This window comes from Primulina tabacum, chromosome 3 (assembly GCF_025594145.1).
Source record: "Primulina tabacum isolate GXHZ01 chromosome 3, ASM2559414v2, whole genome shotgun sequence".
Classification (NCBI taxonomy): Eukaryota; Viridiplantae; Streptophyta; class Magnoliopsida; order Lamiales; family Gesneriaceae; genus Primulina; species Primulina tabacum.
Genome location: NC_134552.1, coordinates 42,749,452 through 42,765,379, shown reverse-complemented (window position 1 = coordinate 42,765,379; position 15,928 = coordinate 42,749,452). Strand labels below are relative to the sequence as shown.

The 15,928-nt window shown below is 37.6% G+C and overlaps 1 long non-coding RNA gene across 1 annotated transcript; it reads left to right on the top strand.

The window, feature by feature from the left end:
* Positions 1 to 364: 364 nt before the first annotated feature.
* Positions 365 to 5,243, top strand: LOC142539138 (uncharacterized). Its single transcript, XR_012818834.1, has 2 exons — positions 365 to 1,482; positions 4,561 to 5,243. It is a non-coding gene; the product is annotated as an uncharacterized LOC142539138 (long non-coding RNA).
* The last annotated feature ends 10,685 nt before the right edge of the window (positions 5,244 to 15,928 follow it).

Here is a 15,928-nt window from a genome sequence, read left to right as displayed (position 1 = left end):
ATAGTTTTGGAAACTTGAAATTTTTATTTAAATGTGGTATCGGTTTAAATTTTCATTAAAATTTATTCAAACCGATGTTTTGAATATTTTTCTGTGAATAGTGAAAACAAAATTCTTTTGTTATTTATTTAAAATTACAGTTTGGGACGTTTCATTAACCATAGCTTAACATTCTTGCAGACATTATCAACGATACCTAGGAGATCAAGGAACAATGTTACTAGACGCTCTTACGATGATACGATGGGTGCAATCATAAATGAATTATGATATTCTTGATCAATGTGTTGATGAAAGAATTAGGATAATTAGGGTAAGCGGAAATAAGAATAAATGTTATTATGAATCGCATGAAGATGAGTGTTGAACTCCAGGATATAAGAATTAGGAAAGATGAGAGAATCTACGCGCAGAAAGAGAGAATATAGAGATGCCAGATTGGCGATATTTTTTATGCCTTTAATATCTTATCATTCTACTCATCTGTAAAACAACCTTGTCCTCAAGGTGGAGTGCAAAATTGGGACTGCGAGTAAGAGTTGTGTCAGTAAACTCACAATTAGTGCCCTTACTCAGATGAACGTCCTTGGCCGATAGACAATGTTTGTTTCACTTGTTACTGCTTTGTAAAACAATTACTACAGAATGTTCCAATAGCTTTGGATTTTGTTTCGACCATCTGAGTTAAGCCGTCACAGTTGCTTTGTGCTGCTTCCCATAGTAAAATTTATTTGTAGCGCTACTGATTTTTCCTCTGGCACTACTTGAATTTTGTGGATGCACTACCAAGTAAAACTTGGTCCAGGGGTGGTAATCATTGTAACCCGATGGTACATTAAGTCCGTCAATGGGAAGCACGGTAAATCCTGTAATGGACAAGCGATCTTGTGGGCTATTAGTTGGTGTAACAGAGAATTCATGGCCAAGGTAAACACAAGCTTGCTAGTAAGGATGATGGCAAAACCTAGTTTCTCATCTAGAGAGGAGTTAATGCAATTATATACTCTACCCTTACCAATAAAGAAATTGAAATAATTATCCTGGACTCACGGATCACCCTAATGATTGTTTATTCTCTTGTCCGCTATCACTTTAAAATTGCACAATCCCACAACCATCATTGCAATCTTTTGCTTTCGCATTAGCATCGTATTCCGCTTTCTTATCATGTACTTTAACTATGTCTAGTTGGTATAAGATCTTAAAGGAACTCAGCTTTTAATGGGAATGTCCAGAAAAATGTAACATGGTTATGACTTATGGGTAACCCCTATTATTTGCTTGGAAGGGTTAAAAATCCAAAAGATTACACACAAGATTGTTTGAAAGGATGTCTTATCCTTCAGCCGTACTTTCAAATTTATTAATGAACTTTGTTTCTTGTGAAAAAAAATGAACTCAGTACTTATCCTGCAAATAATTTCCAGCTCCTAATCCTTAACACTGTCATGCAAAGTTGTCAGAATGGTTTTGTTGGGCAAAGTACTCAGTAGGGATGCTTATTGGGTCGGTTCGACCCGGAACCGATCCGAAAAAACCGCCGAACCGGTTCCAAAACCGGTCTAAAACCGCATATAAATGAAGTGGACCGGTTCAATTAAAAAAAACGACCAAATTAGGTTTCGAATCTAGTTCAAAACCGGATCCGAAAATCGAACCAGAACCGGATTCAAATCCGGTTTTAGTTCGATTTTTTTTAAAAAAAAAAAACAAAAAAAATCATAAATATTATATCCGTTGGCTAAATAAAAAATAAAAAAAAATAAAATATTGACATATCCGTTGGGCAACCGTTTCCCAATGGATTTTTTTTAAAATAATTGCAATTTGACCCCTAATTTAGGGGGCCAAATAGCAATTAATTTTGCGGTAAAAATGTAACTTTTTTTTCAATCACTATAAATATGTGCTTGTTTTCCATCTCTAATTCACTCAACAATCTCATTCTATTTTCTTTGCACTCAATCTCGAATTATTAATATTTTCTACACAATTGTTATTTGATATTATTCATTATACATATTTACAAAATATATTTTCAATGGCGTCGTCTTCAAACCGCAATTTAGATTTTGGTGAAGATTTTGCCTACATTCCTGATTTTGAAGACAGGAAGAACACGTTGCGGAACTTCCCAACGAAGGTGGTGGGAATTTTCGATCATCATCGTCCGCCGGAGGAAGCAACATTCTAACGAGCACGACGACGGGTCGAGCAAAGCGAAGCAAAGTTTGGGATCACTTCGACATTGAAAAAAACCTGGTACAAACGACTCTTTTGCTGTGTGTATAATTTGCAAAAATAGATGTACTTATAAAACAGGTGGTGTTTCCGGTGGTACCGACACTTTGAAAAAACATTTAGTCAAGGTACATAAGCTTGACCCTACTCTACAACCATTCGGTAGAGAAACAACTCAACAACAAATTCATCTTTCATTTGGTAAAACTTTCATGATTACAAAAGAAATATCAAGAAAAACTATCGTTAAATTTGTTACAAAATGTTGTCAACCTTTTATAATAGCCGAACAAAAAAGATTTTTTGAATATACTAGTATTATTCAACCTGTTTTTCATAATATTTCTAGACACATACTTAAGAAATATTGTTTTGATATGTACAAGGAATATAAAGAAATACTAATATTACATCTTTCAAATATTTCTTGTAGAGTTAGTTTAACAACTGATATTTGGACTAATTTGAAATATGAATCTTATCTTGTTGTTACATGTCATTGGATAGATGAAATTTGAACTATGCAAAAAAGAATTTTAGCATTAGATCATTTAGAATCAACACACAACGTATACACTATAGCTTGCTAGATATGTGTTAAATGTTGTTAAGATTTATGGGATACAATATAAAATAACGTGATCACATTAGATAATGCTAGCGCCAATACTCTTGCTATTAAATATTCTAAAGATTCATTAAAACAAATTTTAGATGGTAATTTGCTTCATGTTAGATGTGCTTGTCATATTATTAACTTATGTGTAAAATGTGCATGTGATGAATAAATGACTATTGTAATAGAAAAATTCAAAGAATGCGGAAAGTTATTGCGTGAAAGAAAAATGAATGTGATTGGAAAACACTTGTCGAAACAAATGAGATTAAATTTAAAAAATTTCCTCGTCCTGTTGAAACTAGATGAAATTCTTTATATCATTTGCTTCACAATTTGTTACGTTTTCAAAATTTAGTTACTCCATATTACAATAATATTTCTGTAGTCTTTAATGTTGACATATGATGATTGGAATATTCATTGTTAGAAATTTTTAAAGAAGCAACCGAAAAATTTTCTGGTATTAACTATCCTACTTCAACCATGTTTCTACCTTTAATTTTCAATATGCTTTATAGATTTATTGAATTTCGTGGTGATGTTGTTATGCTTGACTTTATTTCAAACATGGAAAACAAAGTTTTAAAAATTTGGGTGAAAATCCCAGTTGTGCATGGTATAACAACATTATTTGATCTTAGTCAAAGTCAAGGTGAGTTAGACACGTTTTTTGAAAATTACCATCTAAATTTTTGGAGAAGAATGTTGACGATCAAAAGAAGTCAATAATGTGTTCTTTTCAAGAATTGTTTGACTTGTATGCTTGTAAACAATGTGAACCAAGTCGACAGCTGGAGGAGACACCCACAGAGAAAGGCAAAAGTAGAGCACTAAACTTTTTTCAAAGTTTAGAACGACAAAAGTTCAAAGGAAAATCAGTGACAAAAGCAAATTACAATTAGATTCAAATTTTCCTAAGCCAATATAGAGATTAATGAGAATTTTGATGTTTTAGATTGGTGGAAAGTAAATTCTCAACTGTATCCAGTGTTAGCGACAATTGCAAGAGATGTCCTAACAGTTCAAAGTTCAAGTGTTTCTTCCGAATCAACATTTTCAGTACGTGGAAGAATCATCGGTAAACAAAGAACTAATTTAAAGCCAAGAACGCTTATCATGCTAACATGCTTACAAGATTAGTTTGCAGCAGAAAAAAAGAATAGGACCGCTGGAGCGATCGACGAATTTCAAAGCTCAAGCTCCGATGAAGATCTAGAGTATTCAAATTATTATTTTAATAAATCGTGATAAATTTTAGATGTTCAATTGTAAAAAAAATGTTTAAGTTATTTTGTTATAGTATTTTTTAATGTAATCACAATTATTTACAATCAAAATACTAAATAAAAAATTGTCCATTAATATTACTAATTTTAATTATATATTAAAATATAATAAATTAGAGTTCGAAACCGGTTCGACCCGAACCGGAACCGGTTTATTAATAGCCGAACTGGCCTTAGGTTTGGATTGGTTCCAAGTATTTCAACTTGGAACCAAAACCGGGTCAGACTGGTTCCGAACTCGTCGGACCCAGAACCGGTAGGAACGGGTTCGAAACCGGTTCGATGGAACCGATAAGCATGCTCGAACCCGTTCGATGGAACCGATAAGCATGCCTAGTACTCAGGCATACCTTACATTTGTTCTGGGTCCGACGAGTTCGGAACCGGTTCGATGGAACTGATAAGCATGCCTAGTACTCAGGCATACCTTACATTTTGAGCAAATTGCTGATATTCTAAACTTTAATCTTGTTATGTAGGATTTCTCGTGTATTGCTTCAAATGACGATAATGATACTTGATACATTGAAATTCCTAAAATGGTGCATTTTCATCATGTTCTTTGAATATCCTCATGATCATTATTTTCATGTGAGACTGATGATAGACTAGATCATTGCTCTCAGAAACAATTATATTGTCCTTTTTCACATCTTTCATGATGTATGCTGCATAGATTCTGTGTCAAATGCTTTGCAAATGATTAGATCTATATATCATTGTTTTGTAGGACAGAATGGAAGGAATTGCTTGTGTGGTTAGTGTGAACTAATATTTATTTCAGACAATGCTCTATTATGCCCACTGGATTCCATAACATTTTATACATTTTAATTGCTGCTTCAGCCAAAGTGCGCGGACGATCATTGATGGCAATGTGGGAAGCATCGATAGTTTTTTGGTCTTATGCATTGAAGAGAATAAAGTGAGCTGATGCAAATGCATTTGTGGATTGATGCTACTAAATCTATGTAAAACTTATTGTTATATTGGTTATGTTGATGATCTTTGCGCCTTGGAATCTGGGCTTTGTTTTGTTCAAGTGTTATTCTTTGTTTGAACTCTTCTTTGTGTGTGTTGAAATTAACCTTGGAGTTTGTCAATTTCTGGTAGGAAAAGGAAATTTGAGACATGTTTGTCTTTTCCTTGCAACGAAGGTTTTCGTCACTTCTTTAAGGAGTAGCTGAATCTTCCTTTACTTCTGTCCAAACTCTTCTCCGCAGGCTCTGTCCCCCACCATGCATGCGTAACTGGTCTAAAATTATTTCTGAAGGATGTCAACATTCTAAATATGATTATTATTCATTTAACAAAACAAAACAAAACAAAATTAGGAATAATTCGTCTGTCAATTATGGTCGATCTTTAGTTAATGGTAAATTACTAAAAAAATCTCTAAAAGCAAACAAAAATTTGCTTTCAATCTGTGACGGGAAAAAAATGTGTTTGACCTCTTTCTGTCCACGTGTCTTTTCTTGAATGAAAATCGATACAAAATATTAAAAATATAATATAAATATATGATATTTAAGTATCAATTATTTCAAATCTGGTATTAATATATGATTTTTAGAGTACTTAACAACTTTTGTCTTCAAGGATGAAAATCAGTACAAAACATTGAAAATATTGTACTAATACATGATGTTTAAGTATCAGCAGCTTTAAATTTGCTATAAAAGATAAGATTTTAAGTTAAAATTGTACCAACTTTATAAATATCAACATTTGTTATTCATTTTTGAGTACTCAAAAATCTTATATTAATACTAAACGTGAAACAATTTGTACTAAAACATCATATATTAATATCATATTTTCAGTGTTTTGTGATCCTAAAAGACAAATGTGTCTTTAATACTATTATTTGTTATACATGTTTGTACTCAAAACTATATATGTGTTTAAATCAGAAACATTTTGTAATATCCTATAATTAAAGAAGGTACATACGAATTGTTTTATTTGCATTACTCATTAATTTATTAATATTAAAATGTTATTGATACCCCCATAAAGGTCCGGGTCATCATGGACCCGGCTTATATTACTTGGATAGCCCAGATCGGAACCAGGTACTTTTCTAAGGATCCGGGCACTTCTTTTCTTCCCAGGTAATCACCTAGTAGCCCGGGCCCTCAGACAAGTATCCAGGTACCTTACCACCCGGGCCACCTCGAGAATTGCACCATACTCGAGTATGATTGATACATGATGTCTAATCTGTCAGAGCAACTTGGACTTAGAGTATTTTAGAAGTCATCAGAAGCTATAATATGGGCAACCGACTTGCCATACTTAGTAGGTGGCACTAGAATCGAGGTACCTACCTTATTTTGTACTATAAATAGCAGGTATAATTCTCATTTAATGATTCTGAATCTTTGAACTTTCAAACACTCACATATATTCTCCCATATATTTGCTTGTGTTCATCTTCAACTTGCTGACTTAAGCATCGGAGTGGCTACGTCGGACACTCCTCTGGCGCCCATTCACGAGTTACTTTCTTGTTTACAGATGTTAATCTAAGACATTACCTTCACTCAAATTCCTAAACACTAAAAATTACTGATTCGATCCGTTGAAGCTCCTTACCCGGCTCATCCATTTCAGCGAGATCACATCATTGGCGTCGTCTGTGGGAAACTTGAGATTAATGCATTGATATGGCTCGAACAAGAAGAACTTATAACAAGGATAATTCCCGGGCCCCTGGAGATAGTGCACAGACTTCGGGACAAGGTGGTGTTCATACCACCGGACCCAATCTTATTACCATGTTCCCGGTGGAATTTGCCAGAATTGTATCCGAGGCAGTAAAACAAGCCATGGCCAGGAAAGAAGCTTCTCATCAAGTTACCCCACCTGGGGGGACAGGAGAATGAGCAGGAGCAGCAGCAGGAGTTGAGGTAGGAGGAGGAGATGAGAAGGGAAGACGAGCAGTCTAGCGTCGGATCCAAATCTCCAACTGTGGAGGAAGAATTGTTGGAACTAAGACAAAAGATGAAGGTCTTGGAAGGACAGTTGGAGAGCCGGAGTACTTCCCTGGCAATCGCCAAAGGATGCCCATTTGATGATATTATTGTCCGGGAGCCTCTTCCCGGGAACTTCAAATCTGCCAAAGTAAAGGATTACGATGGCAATGCAGATCTCGAGGAACACCTGGCCAGGTTTGAGAATATGACCATGTTACACTGTTACACTGATCGAATCAAGTGTAAGGTGTTCTTAACAACGTTGGTCGATTCTGCTCAGAGATGGTTCGAGGGATTGGCTCCTCAAAGTATCCATTCCTTCAAAGACTTTCAGAAGGTGTTCTCACACCATTTCAGCAGTAGCAAGAAATACAAGAAGACTGCTTTTAGTCTTTTTGAAGTCAGACAGAGCTCGGAGGAAAGTCTAAGGGCTTAAATCAGAAGATTTAATGTGGGGACCCAGGCTCTAACTCAATTATCTTTGGGATTAAGTGGATCTTTGCTAGAAAATGGGTCATCAAAAAAAAATTTTCTTTTAAACATTATAAACTATGGTATATAATCATACACAAGTGATAACTCTATTTACTTCATTAAAAGTAAGTACATGTCTTGTTCCATTTCATTTATACAAACTAGTGTTTGTAACAAACTACATATCACATGTAGAACATTTAGTTGTCTTCTACGCCCGAAATCACCACGCTATCCAATCTCAGTCACGCTCTCCTTGACCCTGATCCTGTCCCTGTTCCACCTGTTTTCATGCACACTTACAGACATAACAACAGCCGGATACTCCGGTGAGAACAAATCCCAGTATAAAACATGTATACATGCATGTCATGCAATTAAATACAACATCATAACACATGAATCAGTATTTATGACACATTAGTGAATACAGATAAAACTCTTCAACTCTTATTCTTTGACTCAACTCATATCTAAGTCTAGGGATCCCGGTGTGAATAAGACGTAACAATCTCCCACCTACGCTCCCAATCGGGGTGGCGGTACGTCTTATTCCTGGACTTCGGTCCTCTTTATATCGAATATCTACAATAGGAGTCGATCTTCTCCTACGTACATCGACATCACCGAACATCCGGTATCTTGGCATATCTGCCAACGACTCCCCTATCTCATGTGCATTGCTACAACTCTATAGAAAAGGCATAACCATATCAAATTATGAACAATCTAGTATGTGATTTTTGGAAACTCAAATTGGATCTAATTCGAGTTGTGTCTTCCCGAATCAACATTGAATTATACCTTTCGTGTCGTAGTCTCGGTTTGAACAAGTCGAAGTCTTGAAATCTCGAAATCAAATCTGTCAATACCAATCTGAATTAACATATACATAATGTACTAGATCAACCTCTAACTCAAAGGAATACATATACGGATCAATATTCAATCTCGGTACATTTCGACGGCATAACGGCGTAATCTCGCGATACCGATCAATTCAAATATCAATACTCAATAATAATAAATCATAATCCTCGTCATAACACATTATAATCTTGCAACTCTGCATAATCCTATTCAACTAATGCTGAAATCTGCATATTCCAAACTCAAGACATGCTTGAAAATGAACAAAATCACATATCATATCCGTTCTTCGATCCTGTGTCAAATATATGTACTCCATCATCTCAACAACATATATTATCAAGCATATATTGATTTCTCCCACACATAAATATCAAACATGATGGAAAGTAATAAATATATATATACCCTTTCGAAGCTCTTGTCAAGAGGATTAAGAATCTCAACTCGGATCGATAATTGGACGGCTAGATCTTTCACAATTCAAAATCTAAGCTATGATGAGACTTGAGGATTTCTGAATGTTTCTATCGGTGCTTTTGGCTACAAAGTGAGGGAGAATGAAGGTGATTACATGTTAAATGCATGGGGAAGACATGTGGCTTATTCTTCATTCTGCACGTCTCGCGCATATGCGCGACCACCACCGGCGCATATGCGCGAGACCTACTGTCTCGGCACATTGGCATGTCAGCCCCTCGCGCATATGCGCGCCTCATCTCGTGCATATGCGCGGGGTCTTCTGGACTCCGCGCGCATGTGCGCGTTCATCTTCCGTGCATGTGCACTGTCTCGCGCATATGCGCACCCTTCTCCGCGCATGTGCGCCATTTGTTCTGTCCTCCACATTATAATTCATACTCTTCCATGGCTTTTACTCCACTTCATCAATTCATGCATTAATAAGTTTTGATCACCAACTTAAATTTTCGGGCATTACAATTCTCCCCCTCTAAGACATGATTTCGTCCTCGAAATCGTAGGCAACCTATCACATGAGATAATCACTATAGAAAATATAACATAAGTCAAATAGGAACTTACATTACTGAAAAAACTCTTGAAACTTCTGTCTCATATTTGATTCAGTCTCCCAAGTAGCTTCTTCGATGCCATGACGACTCCATTGAAATTTCACCAGTGGAATAGTCTTCGTTCTGAGTTGTTTGTCCTTCCGATCAATAATCTGAATTGGTTGCTCAAAATAACTCAAAGTTTCATCGAGTTCTGCCTCGTCAGGCTGAAGAATATGAGAAGTATCTGGTAGATATTTCCGTAGCATCGACACATGAAAGACGTCATGTATCCCGGATAGAGAAGGAGGAAGAGCAAGTCGATATGCATGATCAACAATCTTCTCAAGAATCTCGTATGGACGGATGTATCTAGGAGACAACTTCCCACGTTTGCCAAATCTAACAATACCTCTGAAAGGAGAAATCTTCAAAAATACTCTGTCTCCCTGTTCAAATACTAACGGTCTACGTCTAACATTCGCATACTTGGCTTGTCTATCCTGAGCTGTCTTCATTCTCGTCTGAATTAGTTTCACTTTTTCAGTCATCTCTCGGATCATATCAGGCCCAAATTCTGGTACTTCAGATATATCATCCCAATACAAAGGAAATCTGCACTTCTTGCCATATAATGCTTCAAACGGTGCCATCTCGATGCTTATTTGATAGCTGTTGTTGTACGAGAATTCACAAAGAGGTAGTGAATCTTGCCAACTAGTGCCAAAATCTAGCACTACAGCTCTCAGCATATCCTCTAATGTCTGGATAGTCCGCTCTGACTGTCCATCGGTCTGAGGATGATATGCAGTACCCAGGTGGAATGTCGTACCTAAAGCCTGCTGCAAACTGTGCCAAAAATGTGAAGTGAATCGGGGATCACGATCTGATACGATAGATTTCGGCACACCATGCAATCTGACCACCTCTCTGACATATATCTCTGCCATCTGATCATGTCGGTACGTCATTCTGTACGGAATAAAGCATGCTGATTTCGTCAATCTGTCAATCACGACCCAAATCGCATCACAACCCCGGGATGATCGTGGTAATTTCGTGATAAAATCCATGGAAATGTGATCCCATTTCCATTCAAGAATAGATAAGCTCTGAAGTAAACCTCCGGGTTTCTTCCTTTCTGCTTTAACCTGTTGGCAATTCAAACATCTAGACACAAACTCTGCAATGTCTGATTTCATCTATTTCCACCAAAACTGTTTCTTCAGATCATTGTTCATCTTTCTGCCACCAGGATGAATACTGAACCGACTACAGTGTGCTTCTGATAAAATCTGTTGTTTCAAATCAGAAACATCTGGCACTACAAGACGGTTATTCGCATACAAAATATGATCATGTACATGATACTCTGAATGATGTCCTGCTCTTACTATCTCAATCGACTTCTGAACATTCTGATCATTTTTCTGTGCTTCTTTAATGCGAACAATCAAATCTGGCTCCATTTGAATCGTAGCAAGTCGCAATGGTCTACTATCTGTATCAAATGCTAATCCAGACAAACAACAATCTTCAATCAAATTCGAAATACCTATCGTCGATAAGGATAGAGCACATACTTTTCGACTCAAGGCATCGGCTGCTGCATTAGACTTCCCTGGATAGTACTTGATTTCACAATCGAAATCCTTTAACAAATCGAGCCATCTACACTGTCTCATATTCAATTCTGACCGCGAAAATAGGTATTTCAAACTCTTGTGATCAGAATAGATTTCAAATTTCTCGCCATAGAGATAGTGTCGCCATAACTTCAAAGCAAATACAATGGCCGCCAATTCAAGATCATGAATTGGGTAACGAGTCTCGTGTGACTTCAACTGTCTCGAGGAATATGCAATCACATGTCCTCGCTGCATAAGAATACATCCTAGCCCTCTGTGAGATGCATCACAATATACAACGAAATCACCAGTACCTGAAGGGATAGTTAACACTGGAGCACTGGTTAACCTTTTCTTCAACTCCAGGAAGCTAGACTCACAAGCCTTTGACCACACAAACGGAGCGTTTTTCTGAGTTAGCTACGTAATCGGCTTTGCGATACTAGAAAAATCTCTGATTAATCGACGGTAATAGCCTTCTAGACCCATGAAACTGCGTATTTCTAGCACTGATGTCGGTCTAGGCCAACTGATCATAGCCTCGACCTTGCTAGGGTCAACAGAAATACCCTCTCCCGATACGATATGCCCCAGAAACACAACTTGCTTCAGCCAGAACTCACACTTCGACAGTTTGGCGTACAATTTTTCTGCTCTCAAAGTTTTCAACACAGTCCTCAAATGATTAGCATGATCAGTCCTATTCTTTGAATATATCGGAATATCATCAATGAATATAATCACGAAATCGTCAAGGTACTTTTGGAAGATACGGTTCATTAGACCCATAAATACAACTGGAGCATTTGTCAAACCAAATGGCATGAAAATAAATTCATAATGTCCATACCTGGTTCTAAATGCTGTCTTTGGTATATCAAAATCTCGGACCCTCAACTGGTGATACCCAGATCTCAGATCGATCTTAGAATATACAGAAGAACCCTGCAACTGATCAAATAAATCGTCGATACGAGGCAATGGGTATTTGTTCTTTACTGTTGCTTTATTCAGTTGTCGATAATCGATGCAAAGTCTCATCGAACCATCTATCTTCCAGACAAACAGTACCGGAGCACCCCAAGGAGACACACTCGGTCTAATGTAACCTTTAGCCAATAATTCTTCGAGCTGTTCTTTCAATTCTTTCAATTCAATAGGTGCCATTCTATAGGGAGCTCGAGATATAGGAACGGTACCTGGTATGAGATCGATGCTAAAATCTACCTCTCGGACTGGAGGTAACCCTGGAATCTCGTCTGGGAATACATCGACAAATTCACATACCACTGGCAAGTCTGCCAAGGACGGGCTCGATTTCAGTAGATCCACTGAATATACAAGGAATCCCTCTGCTCCTTTCTGCAACAATCGACTCATAGTCAACACAGATATCAAGGGAATCCGAGCTCTAGAACCCTTACCGTAGAATTTCCACTCATCAGCCATCTCTGGTCTGAATCTGACAATCTTCTGGAAACAATCTACAGTGGCTCTGTACTTGGTTAACATATCGATCCCAACAATACAATAAAAATCAGATATCCCAAGCACAACACAATCTAACTCAATCTCATTACCCTCAAACTGTAGCATGCAATGTCTAACAGATGTCACTGATATCAAACCACTCCCCAAAGGAGAAGAAATAGAAAATACGGCAGATAATGAAAGGGATCGTATTAGGTGACCAAAAGCGCAATGGAAGCTCAAAAATTTCGATTTTTACATGGAAAAATTCGGCCACCCTAGTACTAGGTGTAGCATATACAAAATCTCAACTTTGTCATACATAGGGTGTTGAGAAAATCATTACCTATCAACCTCTTGAGGTTGATGATGGCTCGAGCTAAAGTGTTTAGATGAGTTGATCTACAAGCTTCCCCTTTCCTTCAAAATCAAACCCACCACTTGCAAGCTAGAACCCTTCTTATTTTGCACTAGAAAAATAAGAAGATTTTTCAAGGAGAAGAGAGTTCTTTCCTCAACAATTGAAGAAGAAAATTGAGAGAAAAATTTTGAGAAAATTAGTCTCAAATTTTCTGCCAAGGGGGATGTCTTGGGAGAGTAAAGTGTGTTGTCTAGGTTGTGGGAAAAGTGAAAAAGTTGTCTTGCATGCCATGCAATATTTTAATCAAATGTAATCCACAACCCTTCACCTCCCAAGCATGCAAAACCTAATGGGCTTGTAACATTTACAAAGGGCCCATGGACTTTTTAATTGTCTCAAACATATTTGAGCCCAATTAGACTTTACTTGATTTTACTCAAGCCCACTAGCTAAATAATTATTTCCAATTGGGCTCTACAAGGCCCAATGTTATTTAATTAATTCAACACTTGAATTAATTTAGTTATTTGGACTCTACTTGGCCCACTAGTGCTTAATTAATTCAACACTTGAATTAATTTAATTTAGTCCATAATAATGTTTATGAAAATCACAATTTTCAAATACATTATTCACTTGGCCTATTTTTAATTTAGGAACACATTCATAAATTAAAAATTACATTTCTCTCATAGAAGTCATACTTCTATTTTTCTCTAAGCTTATAAACTCATTTATAAGCCGTTCAACACATTGAACTATTTTAACTTCTCAACGGGATCTAGAAAGCTAGTACTTGTGTGGCCCTCAATGGTTCATTGATACAACTAGCCGTTGGTTCACATCTCCATGTGATTCGGACTAAACATGTCCTTATACGAGCATACCCCAATTGCTCCATTCTTACTTATCAACTCCTTGATAACAAGAACGTCAGAACTCAAGTCTGATAGTACCCAACCAATCATGTTAAACGTTTAGCAGCATCGCTTACATGATTCCCTAGGTATCAAATGATAATGCCTGCAAGAACCATTCAATTATGGTTAGCGTACAGTACGGTCCCTTCAACTCATATATCCCGACCGATTCGACAACCATTGGTTTATCGAGAGTTGTCAATGAATCGATACTATGTGTCATGTCGTAGTTGCATCGATGGTGTAATCTATGAAACCCTTTTCATAATTACCACCATACTCTGATCGGAGATTTCAACCTACATACACATGATAACACATAGGATATCCATACCCGAAGGTAAGCGGTGAATCCCCGACTACAATGCATCGACTCTTATATGTTTCGACAGAACACCCAACCTTGCCACCTGATGACCCCATGAGAGTCGGTAAACAAGTCAAAGTGTAATTCTAGCACATAGAGTCTCAATGTTGTCCCGGGTCATAAGGACTAATGGTGTACAACCATAAACTAGGACTTTTCCACTCGATAAGTTAGAACCACTTGGAAAGTCCTTTTATGGAGGGTTGTTGAGTGCACTCTACAAGGAGCACCTTTCTGCATGTTCGGACATCACAATGTCCCCTACCAATGAAACATGGTACTCACATCGCAGATACTAGTCTCGAACTCGAGCGGCCTATATCCTTCTTAGTGGCGGCTGAATCGACTAGGAACCGTTTAGAATATACAGTATTACAAATATTAGTTTCATGATACTCATCATATGAGCATCTCATATTCTTTCTACTTTTTGTATATTCAAGGGCTTTATCTATGCAACTAGCATGGGTATACAGATAAAGAAGTGCCAAAATGATAAATTCAAATATTATTAAAATAAATATTTTTTATACATAGAATTTCATTGTGAACACTCGGCCAACACTTGGCTCGACGTGCACCTACTCTAACAATCTCCCACTTGCACTAGAGCCAACTACCCATATGCTTCAAACCCATCGATTCGCGATGCTTCTCGAATAATGGTCCAGGTAAAGGCTTAGTTAGCGGATCAGCAACATTATCTGCGGAGCCAACTTTGTCAATCGTGACATCTCCTCTCTCCACGATCTCTCTGAGGATGTGGTATTTTCTCAATACGTGTTTGGACTTCTGATGAGACCTCGGCTCCTTTGCTTGAGCAATGGCTCCCGTGTTGTCACAAAACACCGGGACAGGAGCAACTCCATTAGGAATGACGCCCAACTCTTGGACGAAATTCCTTATCCAAACAGTCTCCTTTGCTGCAGCTGATGCAGCAATATATTCTGCCTCGGTGGTGGAATCCGCTGTACTGTCTTGCTTGGAACTCTTCCAAGAGACAGCAGCACCATTGAGCATGAATATGAATCCAGAGGTTGACTTCGAGTCATCGATATCGCTTTGGAAGCTAGATTCGGTATAGCCTTCCAATTTCAGTTCTCCACCCCCATAGATCAAGAACAACTTATTGGTCCTTCTCAAATACTTGAGGATGTCTTTCACAGCTTTCCAGTGTGGAAGACCAGGGTTGGATTGATATCTACTCACTACACTTAGTGCAAAAGCCACGTCAGGACGTGTTGATATCATCTCATACATGATGCTACCAATCGCAGACGCATAAGGAATGCTAGTCATCGCCGCTATCTCTGCATCAGTCTTGGGAGACATAGACTTGGATAGGGACACGCCATGACACATTGGTAGATGTCCTCTCTTGGACTCATCCATCGAGAACCGCTTCACGATGGTATCAATGTATGTGGACTGGGTGAGACCAAGCAATCTTTTTGATCTATCTCTATAGATCTGTATTCCCAATACAAAAGATGCTTCACCCAAGTCCTGAATCGAGAACTTACTCGCTAACCATATCTTAGTTGATTGCAACATCCCTACATCATTCCCAATGAGTAGGATGTCATCAACATTAAGCACAAGGAATGTCACTGCACTCCCACTGACCTTCTTATACACACAGGGTTCCTCAGGATTCTTAGCAAAACCAAACTCTTTGATTAGTACTATCGAATCTGAGGT